Here is a 13,920-nt window from a genome sequence, read left to right as displayed (position 1 = left end):
CCCCACCCTAATAGACCCTTGCAGACTGCCTTATCCTCACGAACACATTGTTAAGACACTATTTATTTGAAGGAACTGAAATAAGGCCTTCCTTTTCTGCCTTTTTGTGCACTAGAAGTACTGCAATCAAACTGGAATGCAAGTGAGCTTATCTGCCTGGCGTATTCATGCATTTCTTGATAGTGTTGATTTCGCATTGATTTCTTCAAAAATGGCCTCTTGTATCATATTGTTTGAACACTTTGCTTAGAAGCGTACTTTGCTTTCAAAAATAGAGTTTATGTCACCACTTTGCAACATATGAAAATGATGACTTCCCTATCAAATTCTTAAGCACATTTTTACTGATTGAAACAGACACTCAACTTGAAGTCAACGGCATCACCACACACTGAATTTCATCCCCAGTGTTGCTCTGCTCGACCTTGACTGCAGCTGTCTTCAGTTTCTGCTTGTTCTATGGATGTTTTTTACAGATATTTTGTTTTTAGCAAGTGAAATACATTCACAATTTAATTCAGGTCAAGTAAAATGACTCGGGCATTGCCGAACATTTCACGTCTTTATTTCCAAAAACTGTCGGGCTGCTTTCACAGTATCTAGAGACATTGTCCTCGATAGGCGCTGTCTGTCCAGTGAATTCTGACGCATTATGATCTCAAATCAGAATTTATCCTGCTGATTTTGTCTGTAGGCACATCACTAAATAAAAGGGAACCAGTTTGATTGATTCATGCCCAGCTGAGCAGCCAAGTGTCCCATTACTTTTGTACCCTTAAAATGGGAGGCACGCACACAAACTGTTACAAGTCCCATTCTGTTCACCTGAATTAGTTGTAAATCCTCTCAAATAAAAGCAGAAATTCTGCAGTTAAAGCACATCTTCCTTTCATTTAAAATCCAATACCCAGTGTACAGACCACCATTGTAGCAGTGCATGACGCAGGATAATATAATATGTGTGGGAATAATATATTGGCTCATTTGTTGGCGCTGTTTTAGCTTTTCTAGATTATTTCATCTGCACATATTCCCGTTTTTTTTTTTTTGAACATTGCGTCAGCAGATTCCTTGATAATGATTTGCTGCATGGTGTATACATTGTCTGCAAGTAGGCACATTCATGCAAAAATCAAAGTATCTTCAGGATCTCTCCAAATTTTTGTAGCCAGATTGCTCCCCTGTTGTGTATTTTTAATTGTTTCTAACCTTTTCCTGAGCTTGCCTCTCCTTTGCTCATCATAACCTTTGTCATTCTTTCCATTAGTTCACGCACTTCTTTTCCTGTTCTGGTTCCGACAATGTGACTCCACTTAGGGTCCGTCTGGTGAGAGCCGGTTGCAACAAAAGTGCTGAGTGAACTCTCTAAATTTTCCACTGAAAGTGTGATGTGACAGCCATCAGTATATAGTTTCGATGGCGTAAGATTCGTAAACCGACGGTCTCCAAGTGACTCAGGCTTGGAATGAGGAAGAGGTCAGTTGGAGGCATGAAAAGGAAGATGAAGAGAGGCAGATGACTGAGTGTGCCTTTTCTCAGTTCCGATAAAAAGTGTTGAATGGGTGTCTTTATAGAGTCACGGCACATTTGGTTTCAAGTCACTTTTGCAGACCATAATTCGGAAAGTAATGATTGTAAATCTTATACATGTTTGAAATGCGCTTCCTGTAATGAAGAAAAATAACATACATGTTGACAATGTATGCAGTTCAGGTCAGACTTTGTGTCTCTAGTCACATCTGTTTTCAGAAGCGGTTCCATCTTTTCATATCTGCGTGACTAGGAATGTCTTTAAATGCCTTTAATCTTATCATCTGAAGTTATAGACTGCCAAAACTCTGCATCATTTTCAAGAACAAAAGCCTTGCAAATGTTGGATCATAATTTGGAATAAATGTTTTGAAACAAAAGGAGAGAATAAATTGAAAGTAAAAATGAACCTTTTTAACACACCTTTTAAAAAGTTAACATTCACTTTTTTACAAGGTGATGAATCAAGTCAAATTTAATTGTTACGCAGAAAAATTCTCACTAATATTCTAGTTAGTCAGCTAGTGAGCTAGGAGTACACCATGAAATAACATTTTTCCTTGAAGGCCACACCATACAAGATAGCTCAGTGTCAAATTCATTAAAGGATTGTGTGACTTTTGCATGCTGCTAACTGGTAAAAATGGAGCAACCAGATAGCAACTTATTCATAAAGCACGCACAGATGCGTCACAAAGTAGGATGCCAAGCAGAATGCATCTCGATGTGCCGGTGGTATTTGTGTGTATTTAAATGAAGTAATTGGCAGTGGATGCCTCTTTTAGCAAGGGGATGCAATGTCAGAGCATGTTGTCGCCCCCCCACCCCTGTCAACCTAATAATTTTATGCTATGAAAGATGCAGTTGAGATGGATCAGATGAAAGTTAGAGCCCAAATTTTGAGTCTGATAATTTCATCTTTCTAACTTTGGGTGTAAATGACCTTCAGTCTTTCAGTGTTATTTAAAATGAGGAGTTCATGTGAAAAAGAACCCTTAAAACTTGAACCCCTGAATCTTCAAGTTTGAGAGCTATCTGGTTGCATGTCAACATATAATCAGTGCTCAAACAGGGATATAAAAGCATAAGAAATTAGCATGCATTTTTCAGTGAGGCGTGGTTTCCTGCCCACAGCATTTGAGAGATGCTTAATTTTGCATGATTTTTGAAGCCCTATTTTATATGCATGGCAATTTGGCAGGCTTGCCAACCACTTGTTTATGGTGTGTCTATGGACATATATTTTCACTTTATAGGAGTTTTAGATAAAATAATAAAATTGTAGTGAAATACAAATAAATGAACAATAATACAAAAATAAAAAAGTTCCATTTTTAGAAACAAATAAATGTGCCTTGTTAAACAGCACTCACACAACACAACACGTCTCATTTGTTACAAGTGATTTTTTTTTTTTTGCGCAACCTTACAAAGAATCACAGTGACCAGGGAGTTTTATCCAACTGAATTACTGGAAATAAAACATTTGAACCATTGACCATTAATGGCCCTCACTGAAAGAACTGTTCCATTTGTTCATTACAGTATTGTGTAATGGTGCATAGAATGCATTTGTATTCTCATACTATTGTTTTTCTTCACTGGTTCTGTTGCTAAATTAAGTTCTTTGCCCAAACACCTTTTCAAACGTTCTGCATGAGGAGGTCAGCGAACACAAGCACTGCATTGTGCTGATCCCCGGCACAGCAGCCTCCTGGATTTTAGCTTAGTCACGATCTGAGAAAACGCACGTGTACAGTAGCCTTTCAACTCTGCAACAATTCAGATGTGCTGAATCCATCCGATGTCAAGAGTTGCACTTCCAGCCTTTCCCTTTTTCTTTTTTACAGGTTAACTCCGCTCAAGTCACAGTCACGTTGTTTGAGTTGACTTGTCAACAGGATGCAGCCGATGCAGAAGTCAAAAAGGATCAGTGTTTCGCAACCCTCCAGATTGCTGGAGAGCTGGGCAACTTCCCATTTGAGTGCAAGACAAATGTTCAGATAGTCTCGCAAATCCAGTGCTGTGGTGGCTTGGCAAATGCTGAATGCAGATTTGTTCAGTACATTCTCCTCCCATTGCTCCCTCTCAGCATAGTAGAGGGTGGGTCTTCTTCACACATGACGCAAACGCTCGTTGATTTTAATCATTATCGTCCCAGCAACCGCCTCGACTTGCATTTTATCTGTCTGTCAAAGCCAACTTGTCAGTGAAATGGCTGCTGCTTTGGCTGCATCAGTGTCCACACACTAATGCAAATTGGCTGCATAACAGGCGGATAACTGTTTGCACAATCTTGTCATAAAAGTAACTAAATGCAGAACAATGATGGCAACAAACAGACGGTGCTACTCTCAACTTTTTTCTATTGGCCGCCATGTGTGGGTGTTTAGCTCAGTGGTGGAATGACAGCACCACAAATTGCCTGGTGATGATGATTTGTCCTTCAACCAAAGCCTTGAAATTTATTTCAAAATGTGTGCTCCTTTGTTCGTCCAGTGCTTTGCATTGTGCTATAGATACCAGTAGAAGTGCTTTATCTTGTGTGGGAGTTGTGAATCGGGATGAATGAGACTTTGCCAAAACTAAATAAAACTATTATTTCAATACACTAGAAACATATTAGGAGTGCGATGGCAAAAATCGCCACATACATTACTCGGTTTTAAGGTCACTGTTGGGTCCACGTTTGATACATTGAGTACACCATCCAGAGATTGAGCTGCACTACTTTTATTTCTACAGCAGCCTCTGCTTATAGCAGGAGGCAGTTCTACTTCCTTATCTCACTGGAGTGCACAGGTGGCAAATGTTCCTACGTCAGGGGTCGTTCAAGGTCACACCGATCACATTCAGTGGAGCCCAATGAGGTGGCCCGGGCATCTGATTAGGATGTGTTCTGGACGTCTTCCGAGTGAAGAAAAGCTGGAAGAAGTGAAAATATCAAGTTCTCTGCATAAGCTGGTGCCCCCGCCACCCGACCCTGGAAAAAAAGCAAGTCAATGGATGGATGGTCTCTGACTCGTTTTTGAGTAATTATTATAGTGAAAGCATGTTTGTTGTTGGGTCCCAAGTAGATGCACAGCATGCTCTGAGTCGGGTACAGCCTCAGTAATTACTTTGTGCTTGAGACCTAAAATAACGCAGCTGGCCCAATTACAGTCTGAGCTTCATTATATAGCCTCGCAAGACTGAAATAAAACTCCAGAGAGAAGTAAGGACATCGGCTTTCTTGTACATTTTTAGGAGGGTACTCAAGAACACCTTGTAAATTGAATCTCAGCTCCAGCTTGAATTTGTATTGGAACACAGAGAGAGAAGATTTTACATGTAGTCGGATTTGATGTTTTTTTTTGTCATAGCCTTCATGCCGTCGTGGCTGTCTTTCATAAACTTAGAAAATAGTGAAATTGATCTTTTCCAGCCAGGAATTCAGGGCCCCTAAAACTTTGACGAGTACTTCAGTTAGCAGAAGTTGACTTAACTCTTTTAGCAAAGGAAGCATCCATATATTCCAAAGTTGTCCCGCTCTGTTCTTCCATTTCCCTCTCTTTCTTTCTCTGCCACCCAAAATTTATTCTACAGACAAGCAGAAACGTCACCATCCTCTTTCCCTCTCAATTCAAGGCCTCTGGATTGGTCAGGCCCGGGTCAAGTTGGGTCTATGCCACGGAGGCTTGTTTAGGTAAGCCTCTTCAAAGCGAGTTAGTGAAAGAGCGTACTGTACAAGGGAAGGGATGTGTAAATACCAGACGGGTGTTAGCATAACACATGCTCAAACCACACATCAGTTACATGCGGCTTGCACAAAACCTTACAAATATACATGTAGCTCTTACACATCTTTACATAGAGGCCGACAAAACAAAGATCTATGTCGTTTGTTGTTCCACGGCCGCTCTCAAAGACGCAGTCATGAACGCTCAAATTCTTGGAGTGTTTCTCTGTAGATGTGATGCTGTTTGATTTGCTTCCCAAATTAGATTGACTCTCCTTTTTCTTGCATACTGACCACAGCTTCACAGGAAAAACTTGCCAGTGCATTCTGTGCATATTTATTTTTACATAGATGCAGTGGCATCCATGCTGGTTTAATTGGGTGTATGTGTCTTTACAGACAGTACAAGCTTGAACTTTATTACTGGATACAACTTGAATCTTACCAAAACAAGACTGGGTTTAACTGGAGTACAAATGACTCAAACGAGCTAAAGGAAAGGTATTGTGAAAAGTGTCGTAGAGGAAAAGATTTGATGGCAGAGGGGTATTTGAAATGAAAAAAGGAAACAGGGGAGCGCTGTGGGCCTGGCACAGCTCAGCCTGCTTGGCCTGCAGGCTTCTCCCTGAGAGCTAAGTCTTCTCCCCCGAGCGCCTGCCAAGTCCCTGCGGTGGTGCAGCTACATGTTCAATTATGCTCTGGAGCCTGCCTGTCGTTCCCTTTGCCTCCTAGCTTGTATTTGTGTCAGTGTGCTGAAAGTGGCAGCAGGGACAATTTGATCAGGTTTAGCACTCAATTCAAATTACAATGGAAGCACTATGAATGGTTTGTGTGGCTTAGTTTTGATTCAACAGTTGTTTTCTATAACCAGCACCATTGCTTTTTGGGGGGGAGGTTGTGGCAGTGCCGAATTCTGGAGAGGTACTTATTTTAAATGAAGTAAAAAACATACTGTAAAACAAAGTAGTGGCGGTTCTGTTGCAAGCAGATTGAACTTTTTTCAAGCAAAATTTGACTTTTTAAATTAGCGTTGTAGATATCAACGTCTTTCTAACTAACGCTATTTTTACTAAAGACCTTTATGCATCTATTAAAATGCTCATTAGTCAGGACATATAAAACAAAGAATTTGCAGCAAATGTAAAAATGGCATTCCAGTTCAGTGGGTTGTGATCGAAAATATACTCTGACGTGACCCTGTGACTGTGTGGTTCGGAAGGCAGACCATACTCCCCTCCCATTCAATTCCAAACGTGGCTTATGTTATTAAACGAACAGCAGTTTTTAGTGTGTCTAGTCAGAGTGCTGGGAGTGCACTACAGCACAGTCGCAGTGAAGCAGAGCATGCTCACAAGCTCGGAGTATCTTTATAAATGCGCCGTTGGATCACGAGAAGCGACAAATTGTTCACCAAAACTGGCCAAATATAAAGAGTGAAAACCCATTGGCAAATTTGTCTTGTGTTGGAAGTAACAGAGGCCGAGAAAGTTTATGGTGAAGGAGTTGTGCGGCTGTTCCTTTTTAATACTGAAGAATACTGAAGGCTTTGGTGAATATAGTGCACAAGAGCCGGCAGATAAAGACAACAATCAATGACTAGCCAGTGTTTTTTGTTTTTTTTAAACCTGTGTTACATCTTTCTTTGCAAATATGCAATGTTGTAACGTGTCAACACACCTCAAAAAGGTTTGACATTTACATTTTATATTGTCTAAATATAGCTATTGCGGCTTTAATTCAGGTGTGCTTATATTATCATTTGTGTTCAAATATCTTTTATGTAATTTAAATTCAGTGCATGCCATTGGCATTTTGCATAGTTTGCTGACTTCCCTAAGGCAAAACTGAGGTTGGTTTCAATACACAAGGTTTTCTCCTTGTTTTATGGTTTGATAGTGTACGGTTTGAAACATCTTTTTCCTGATTCAAAATGTGAGTCAATGTAAAACATGTCTCACAGTTTAACACATCTCCAAAAGTGCACATGTAGACATGTTCTTTTAATTGGGATCTGTGTTAGAATGTGTGTGTGTGCGCTTTCTTGTGGGTCTTGTAAGTACGTGCATGTGTATGCACCTTCATGCGTTCCTGGAGCTTTCTTAACAGGAGGTAGCGTATTAACACTGCCAATAAAACAACAAGAACGGTTGTTCATGGCCTCACCTTATTGTGCCACACCCGTCCATAAATTGCATTTTCACCATCATCACTAAGAGAAAATGTGCTGTTTTGTGTTGTGCTGTGCTGTATAAGCAGTCTCTGCAAGAAGCAACATTTAAAGGTTGGCCTGCTGCTTCTGTAAAAGTGCGTTTGTCCATTTTCAACAGTACAGGAAAAAAAAAATCATAAATATGAGCAAAACATTGCCATACTGCTAGTTAAATTATTACTACAATTATGAAAACCTGATTTGCTACAGAAAAAAAAAATAGCTCAATAGGATCACGATTAAACTGGAGCATATCCTACCTAAATTTGGATGAGAGAAGTTCAGGTCGCCAGCCCTTCACAAGGCACATATGAGGTGTGTCAGTAAAGTTCCAGGATTAGCGTGACAAAAAGGTGCCTTGAGGGTCAACCTTGCCTTGCTTCAGCTGGGATAGTGTCCAGCTCACCTGTAACACAGTCCTGCTTGAAATCCTACATACAAATGTAAAAAGAACATACACTTAAGGGAAATTAATATTCATACATTCCAATTGAGTTGCATAAAGTTCTGGTGAGGCAAATTGAAGCTCATTTATTTCTATTCTTTCTTTTTCACCATTCTCTTACTGCCACACAGGCATTTTAAAATGGATCTGCAGATTTATTTGTAGAATATCCCCACGGACAGCTGTTTATTAGGCCAGCGAGCCGTGCCACTGGGGAGCAACATTTGTAAACATCATGCCCGGAGAGGCGTGCGTCGTGTGTGTGCGTGTGTATTTTTCTTTACACATTTGAACACGAAATCTCAAGAGGAGTCTTTCAGTTTGTTTTTCTGTGTAACAACATCATGTACAAGTAATGCATGTGCATGTTGTGTGTGTTGTCACTTGCCTCAAGCAAAAAGCTTAAGAAATAAATACAGAAACTTTGGTGAAATGTATCAAATAGTAACAAGGGAACATTATTAACCCTCTCAATTAATAAGACTTAAAGGGTTTATTCATAAGTATTACATTCCCCCTGACCCCGTTTTTTGATTTTATGACTTTGCGTGCTCAAAGTGTGGAACGGCACTTCCGTCAGTTTGTTTGGAGTCACCCAATCAGGCGGATGTGATATGAACATCAAACACATGACACTACCACCATTCAGTCATGGCCTACTTAACCCTCTTGTCCCGTCCCCCACTTTCTCTTTCACACTCCGTCTCAAGCACATCATTCAATCTCAGGCAAGAAAAGTTTGCTGAAATATTTGTGATTCATGATTCTGCATGTTGCAGAAAGAGATATTGTCCCATAAAGATAATTCTTTGATTAAAACTCATTGCACCAGTGGGGTGGCGTATCGTAATCGTGTTATTTGAGCAAACTTGCTTTTAATGATTAGCTATAGACAAATGTGCAAAAATTCAATGTATGTTAGAATCCGTTGTATTCATTGGATTACTGTCAATGAAATCATGTTAGGACCAGGCAAATTCATTGGTCCATGTTTGCAGTATCTATAAAACTCTTGGCAAACCCCACCAAAACTTTGCTCCCTGCTCACCGTGCATACCACCACTCCCAGTCTCTGTTCCTGCAGTATTATTAACCGTTTCATTCCCAAAGTCATCGCCATTTTTAGTCAGGTTTCTGCCCAATGACAGGAAAACTCACCAACAAATCAAAAAACAAAACCTTATCTCAGTCATTTTAATATTATCTTTGTTTAAAAGTTTTGTGATGGGAAACTGTCAACGACTGGTGTACAATGGACGAGCTGGTGAATACATCGCCCTGATTGGTTTAGAAACAGGAATGCGAATTGTGATCGGTTGCCAACAGCCACTTGTGTGATGATATGAGGATGACAACCAAATGAGAAATATTGAACAAATTCTCAAGAACAAATCAAAATAGCAAAGGCAGGCCTTGTTAACATCTTGAATACGTCTTTGCTTTTCTTTAGCGTTGCTTTACTCTGCAGTCTGCAGCTATGTCAGTATTGCAAATGAGAACTTGTTCTCCATTGCCTAAAAACATTGACAAGGAAAGGAACATATTGACAGATGACCTTTGATTTGCGTTCATCTATGTTTCTTTTTGACACGGAACCTGGGCAACAAACAGTTAATGACTTCCCTGGACTGTCTGACCCTCTCCTCTGCTGCCTGTCTCTCTGTCAGACTGGGTCCATCACACAACTTGCGGGCCATGACACCGTGACCAATATTTGTGCAGAGGTGTGCCGAGCAACACAGACACAGTCCCATACCCCTCTGACTGTTCCCACAGCATGCTTGACATCTGGCTGTTTATTTTAACATTAGCCCCCGGGGAGTGCCACAAGCAGGGGACTTATAGATTTGAGTAACATGCGCACACACACATACACACACTGAATAGGAGAAATTTAAAAAAATCTCATAGATTACTTGTGTTCCTAAATGTATTTTTGATACTTATTTAAAAAATAGCATTACTACTTTTAGCATATCAGCTTTGTGTGATATTATTGTTTTACATTTGACCTATAAAAGCTTGCGCAACACAGATTTTACCATGTGCTCTAATTTATAGCTTTGACTTTTTTAATAAAAAAAATCTACCTGTTGCTGAAACAAACTCTTCATTCAGGAAATTTACTATATACAACGTATTACATATGTTTGTATACATAAGACGCCAATGCATTCTTCATTATTTCTTCAGTTATTTTGAGGGTTACACCGATTCCTATTTCTCCCACACTGGACAAAGGCTGTATTTCTACAAAATAGTAACCTGGAGATTTCCTAGGGATGTAGTAAAAATGAGCTGTTGAAAAAGTATATATATATATTTTAATTGAAAATACTTATAGAAATTAAGTGTTGAACAATGAAATTTAGTGTCAGATCCACTTATTTTAAAAGTGCGTATCAAACTGGTAGTCCTTGACATGACCCCAAATCAGTTTGAAAAGGTCAGTGACTCTTGCTGTAGAGCCAGTAGTGGAGAGATGTTGGTGCAGAAATTGATGTCTGGGAAGTATTGGGACTGATTTAAGTGGGATGGGTAATACAGTAGGATCATTAAGCTATTCCATCGTTTCAGCTCATCATGCACAGATAAGTTTAGTATCCAGTGTGGATTCAATGTAATGCTCACTCTCCCATTATCCACAGCCCCAAAACCACAAAAGAATTCCAAACTTAGTGAGTTCCTCCGCCCTGTCAGCCAAACCAAGTTTGAGTACAAATAAAGTATTCTAGACGAGCATGTTCTCAGAATTTTGTAGGATACCAAAAGTATGAAAATGCTATGTTGCTGAGAAAGAAATAGGACACATGGCTGATTATTTTCATGAATGTTACAATATAGGATACATTTTCGGATCAAGAAAGTTCTACGCTACTCATTGCAGCTTTTACTTTTTAAACAGATTCCAGCAAAATTTTGTTTTCAGACAAACAGGGGCTTCATATATCCCCCAGGGATCCTCGCTCTTCTCGAGTAGCGTTTTTTTTTTTTGTCTCAGTCCGATAAATTGCAGTTGATATTTTAGATCGGTAAACCAACGGTCCAAAACATTTGAGTTGGGTAGTTAAAGTTTAGTATAACCATCTGAAAATACTGTACAGAATACACAGAGTGTTCCTCCAGGTGGATTGTTTCCAACAAGACAAGACTGACTTTGCTCTGCCTTTTTACGTGAGAGGAAGATGAGAATATGAGAGGAGTGTACGGTAGTGTGTGTATTCTTACGTGTGACTGACAAGTCAAAGCCTCTGGCCAATGCGTACAAACACAGCTGCTTTCCTGCAGCTAATCTACCCGACGAGTCTCTCTCTGCCCTTCTCACCGTACCACGCGTACAAGCACACACACACACAACACACACGCAAATGAAACTCAATGCCAATGGGCTGTCTCAGGTTTGATAATAACACTTGGCCCGTTAGAGCAGAGAACAAGCTCTCCAAAAAGCTGTCAGCATCCCACTTACACGACTGCACTTACGGGATCTTTGGCGGCAGTTTTCTGGATACGCTGACACACTGTTACTGCTCCTGGAGTCACAATGTTTTTTGTCCATTGATATCATTTCAACTGGCCGTAACTGCAATTGGTGTCGCGTCAAGGCATTTTTACTTTAAATCAATGGTAAAAGGGATAATAAATGGATGGATGGTTTTCCCATGAAGCTAAATTTGCATTACATACTGTATTTAGATTTACCAATTCCCATGAGATGAGTTTCATTTTAATGTACAGTACAGCAAAAACTAAGCCTTAAGTATGTGCCGTGAAAGTACTATTGGTACTTTGACACTTTTTGATCAGATTTACATTGTGGGGCTCACTTTTGATCAGGTTAAGGGACTTAAGAGTGTTGAGGAGAAAAAGCTAGTTCGAACCCTCTGGACGGATATTTACAAGAATCTAGCTATTCTGATACCAGTAACAATAAGGCTTATCCATGTATTCACGAAGGAATTAATAATAAAAATAATACATGCTATTATGGATGTTTTTATCAATAATGCCAAATATGTTTCTGCATACTGGAAGCATTCCCCTCTTTGAAATGAAAGGTCAGAGTGTTGAAAGTAGCCTTTTTACCAGAGATGTATTTATTATTATTATTTTAGTTTTTTATTCTTATTATTTAATCAGTCACTTTGTGAAATATTCAATTACGGTCCAACTTAATACCACATTTTGTCACTTTGTTATAGAATCGTTTACGTGTGATTAATGCGTCCTTCAACTGAGTTGTTGCTGAAGTAAGTAGCCAGTGCTTGTGTTTGGTTAAACAATGTTGTTTTTGGCCACCATTTAGTTTTGCCAAGTAGATTTGGTCGAACTTGTCCAAATTTTATTGTTATGGACAAAAATGCTTATTCAGTCACAGTTCAATCATTTCTTTATGTGATAGTTTTAGTTGAGGGGAAACTCCAAAACGTTTTAGTCTAGCTTTGGTCACATATGTTTTGACAAAATACTGCCATGAATGCCCTTTACTATCAAAGAAGCAAAAGCAATACAGATAGTTCAGTAACCACATGACGGGCAACCACTCTGCACTCAAGCTGTCTATCTTTCTTTCTGAGAAATGCCCAAAATTCTGGGTTTATCTATACTATTTGTATGCTAACGTTCAAAGCCAAGTGTGTTCTTCTTTTAGACACATTCGGAACAGCAAAAGCACACATCTGCTCCTCAGTGCTTCATCACAGACTAGCGCGCTGTGTGAACTTGCAACTGCTCGATAACTTGGTCGCTCATGCGACTTCTTGCCACTTTTTTATATTGTGTGCATATGATTTATTATCCCAACATTATATCTTCCCCAAGCCTCCCCCTCCTTCTTGTCCTGTGTTTTCTTTCCCCGCCAGCCTCCGTCTGACCACAGGCAGTCCCAAATGAAAATATGAACTCAGAGAAAGAAGTTAATCTCCCGTTCAAAGGCGGAGCAGAGGCTGTAACTCAATCCAGCCCACTTTGTGGGACGCCACCTTTTCTTCATCTCCCCAAATTAAAGTAAGTGATGAGCATTGGGATTAAAAACTCTTTTGCTCTCAGTGTAAGCAATTGAATTAACACATAGGCGCAGGTTTTTTCAAGAGAAAGTGCAACTGTGTTTGTTTGAACGTGCGGGTTGGTGGGCTCACCGCTTGAGATTCCCGAGCGGTTCTTATTGGAGATGATTGCTCTCATAAAGCCTCTACTCTCCAAATTACCACCCCCTCCTTTTGCCTCCTCTGCTGCCTTCCATTTGCAGTCTAAACCCATTTAATCAAGGAAAGGTGTTCCTTGATGAATTTACAGATGGACACCCTCGGAGCATTTAGCAAAACGCAAGGAGGCGAGATGTAAGGAAGGAGCCTTTTGCCGTTTGCCTTTCACTTTTTTTTTTTTTTTTTACTTGACTGACGTTGGTTTCATTTCTCTTTGTGCCTGAGTACCGTGTTTAAAAATGGCATTCACATATGGTGACATGATGTTGAATAGTGGTTGTGTTTGTTTTGAAATCTAGACAACTGTATTCTATCACTGAATTTTACATTTCTCATCTTTTCTATTTTTACAAGTATTCAGTTGATCGAAGAAGGCTGAAGATGTATTCAGTCGTATGACGCAATCAATGCGTGTTTTTCATTGGACAAAGCAGGGAATCAGTTTTCATCTAAAACTGATCCTTCATTGACAATGAAGTTGTTTCTGAAAAGCCAAGATCTCTCCTTTTTCTGTTTCTCTCATCTGTGTGTTTTCCAGCTCACCTCTGGATTGCCCATCGTTGGTCATCTCTGAGTTAATCTTGTAACTGGGATAACAATCTTCTCCTGCTTTGCTCAGTGATAGATGGGCAAGTGCGTAGCAGAATAAGCGGCAGCTGTGTGAGCCAGTGTGTGCGGTCCACAAGTGAGAATACGAAGGGGCCCGTGGTATCTGTCAGAGGAGAACAATGGCTTTTAAATGAACCTAGGAGCTCGTAAATCACACATAGAGAGCGCCCAAACATGACGCTGATTGCCCGGACGTCAGAGTCGG

The 13,920-nt window shown here is 39.9% G+C and overlaps 1 long non-coding RNA gene across 1 annotated transcript in view; it reads left to right on the top strand.

Annotated features, from left to right (window-relative positions):
• Positions 1–13,920, top strand: part of LOC147062508 (uncharacterized) — a 145,907-nt gene that overhangs the window by 112,587 nt on the left and 19,400 nt on the right. The gene's annotated exons all lie outside the window — the stretch shown is intronic.

This window comes from Syngnathus leptorhynchus, chromosome 1 (assembly GCF_054491065.1).
Source record: "Syngnathus leptorhynchus isolate UIUO chromosome 1, UIUO_Slep, whole genome shotgun sequence".
In the NCBI taxonomy this organism is placed as follows: Eukaryota; Metazoa; Chordata; class Actinopteri; order Syngnathiformes; family Syngnathidae; genus Syngnathus; species Syngnathus leptorhynchus.
The sequence above is the reverse complement of the archived record's forward strand: the minus strand, read 5'-3'. Positions and strand labels throughout refer to the sequence as shown.